This window comes from Gossypium raimondii, chromosome 8, assembly GCF_025698545.1.
Source record: "Gossypium raimondii isolate GPD5lz chromosome 8, ASM2569854v1, whole genome shotgun sequence".
NCBI lineage: Eukaryota > Viridiplantae > Streptophyta > Magnoliopsida > Malvales > Malvaceae > Gossypium > Gossypium raimondii.
Genome location: NC_068572.1, coordinates 16,879,559 through 16,882,535, shown reverse-complemented (window position 1 = coordinate 16,882,535; position 2,977 = coordinate 16,879,559). Strand labels below are relative to the sequence as shown.

Below are 2,977 nucleotides of genomic sequence, written 5' to 3'. Positions count from 1 at the left end.
TTTAAGTTTACTCGCACTAAAGAGTTTCAGTACAATATAAAGAAAACTTACAGATTCGGCCCTAGAGACTCGGTGAGCCACATTTGTAAACCTTCCTAAACACTTGAAAAATAGTTTTTCAGATATTCCAAATATTTTTAAAAACCCATTGCACAACCGAGTTTTGTAACTTGGCTCTGATACCACTAAATGTAATGCCCCAAACTCGGGTTAGACGTTACGGTCGGATTTGGCGTGTCACATTGAAGTGTCTTTCGAAAATAGGACTTGTTGGAAAATTTTATTTCTAAGTTTAAAATAAACCCCTTTTATTGTTAATTAAGAAATCAACTAGTCAAAATGTTTGTCTTGTTAGCTGATATTATCTTGACAGGTTGATCTAAAATTGCGAAAGCTTTTGAATGCACTAAAGTTTAAATTTCATGTCTTGGAAGAAAGTAGTTACTTTGAAAATACGTCTTCTCCTAAACTAGCAGTTTAAAATAGGTAAGCAAAAGCCCAATTAAAATTTTAACAAACATAAATGGCATTATCACATAAACCAAACCGAACACAAACTTTCAATTTAAATAAAAGCGAATGTAAAACAGCAGTAGTTGTGTGGCCACCTCCAAGTCCCTCGCAGTACCGAATTGCCTATGGCTGAGGGTTACCTGCACAGTTAAAAGGAGAGGGTGAGTTTACAAAAACTCAGTGTGTAATACCCTATCAGTCAATCAGAATACAACATGCAGTAACAGTTTGGGTCTGAGCCCTATTAAGTAACAGTATAGTGTGCGCCTTAGCCCAATACAGTAACAATATGGGCCTTAGCCCAGTACAGTAACAAAGTGGGCCTTACCCAATACAATATCAGTTTAGTGCAATAATGCAACCCATTCCAATCCAGACAACACACCACTCTATACCACTAACACACCACGTGGGGATAAAATCGACCCACCCAGCCAACACACCAATACCGCAGCAAGGCTGCCAGTAATACTATCGCAGCGAAGCTGCCAGTAATAGTAAATGTGGCAAAGCCACCAGTACAGTATACTTCCCCCATATCAGCTTCCCAACCCCATGTAGTATGTCATGTCATAAATCATACGTGTATGCGGAATGTTATACTCAGTAACAATCATATACAAATCATGAATACATTAGTCGTCCTACCTTTTAGGGTCTAATGGTCATTTTCATCTCTTAGGGGTAAAATAGTCATTTTACCCTTTAGGGGTATTTTGGTTATTTTACCTATTTTGGGGTCTCGGTACATATATCGACCTCTCGAAAGGTCTGCAGTCACCTCGAGCGACTCAGGTAACCTAAATGATCATAACAGTGTTAATGGGCCCAAAGCCCATTACTCAGGCCAAGTGGGCCCATACGCTCGTGCGGTTCGTTCAGCCCAGATTTCGCCACGATTATTAGATCTACACAACCCAGTCAAGAATTTTCCATATAAGTGGCCTCAAATCACAAATGATATCCGAAAGAAACATGGTTAGCAGACGGCCTAAACCCCAAAAGTGAGGTAGCATATTACCTTGTTTGAACGTTGAGGACAAGGGTTGCGACTACTTCAAACCACTTATAATCCACCACTCCTCGAAGGAAACCCTAAAACTACAACGTGTAACACCTTAAGAGGAATGAATCAACAGTCGGTAATCAAAGAATAAAAAGAAAAGTATTCAGTTTTAAGAAGATGAAAAGAAGAGAATAGGTTTAATCAAAAGTGAAAAGAGTGAAAACACTTGACCGATAGTCAGAAACACTTGCAGCACTGGAAATAGCAAGAAGTAACGGAGAAAAGTTTAGCCTAGGGAATGATACAATCAAAAGGGGATATCCGATTAGATGATAAAAGGAGGAAAAAGGAATGGAGAATCAAAAGCCGATAAACCAAAGAAAGAAAGAAAGAATTCAGCAGAGGAGGAAACCCAAAATGCTATTCGGTCAAAACAAAGAAAAAGATAAAAGATAAAAGATAAAGATAAAAGGAAAGAGCAGTAAAAGAAAACCCGAGAGGTACACCAGGTCTTAGCAAAATGCGGCACCAAAAGCAAAAAGTGAAAAGATTACTGATCGAAACTGAAGCAGACAGAGAGAAAACAACCTCTAAAAACCCCAAAACTGATTATCCTAGTGCCTAATCACCAAATTCGTCACACACACTCCTCAACACCCCACTTCCATGATTTTCTCCTAAAATCTCTCCCCTTATCCCTCCTTGAATCACTCCATCAATTTCTCTTCAACTCCTCCAACAACTCCATTCAAATTGCATTCAAACTCCCCTTAGTTGTGTTTCAGTCCAACTCCACTACCTACACAGCTCAAGCAACAAAATAAATACAAGCACTATTATTTATAAGGCCTATATGCCACCTTGCCACTAGACCACAAGCTATTTTTGAGTCATAAAACAAGCACTATTATTTATAAGGCCTATATGCCAATGTCCAGATTCAATTAAGAGAAAAACTAAAAATTCTGCAAAAGCCAAGACTTGAACCTATGCTTCTCAAACACTCCCATACACCCCCAAATCACTTAGCCATTAAAGTAAACAAGCAATCAGTGACAAATCATGCAAAAATTAAAGACTTAAATTTTTGGGGCGTTACATGAACATTTTCTAGTAAAGTATTTCCCACCTAGCAAAAATACTAATTTCATAATGAAATCACCACTTTTCAACAAAGAATGATGAATCCTTATACGAGGCATGGGAAAGATTCAAAGAGTTACTTCTTACATTCCCTCACCATAAGATTCCACATTGCATCCAACTGAAGACATTTTATAATGGTCTTAACACACACAGAAGGTTAGTGGTAGATGCTTTTGCGAATGGTGCTTTCTTGTTGAAGTCTTATAATGAGGCTTACGAGATCATCGAGAGAATAGCCAGTAATAATTACTAGTGACCGACAAATTGAACAGCTTTATGAAGACGCCCTCACTTTACTCTCAGTTCAAGTAT

At 38.2% G+C, this 2,977-nt stretch overlaps 1 non-coding gene across 1 annotated transcript; it reads right to left on the bottom strand.

Moving 5' to 3' along the window:
- Positions 1 to 2,662: 2,662 nt before the first annotated feature.
- LOC128032099 (small nucleolar RNA R71) lies at positions 2,663 to 2,767 on the bottom strand. The gene has a single exon (XR_008188229.1). It is a non-coding gene; the product is annotated as a small nucleolar RNA R71 (small nucleolar RNA).
- Positions 2,768 to 2,977: the final 210 nt, after the last annotated feature.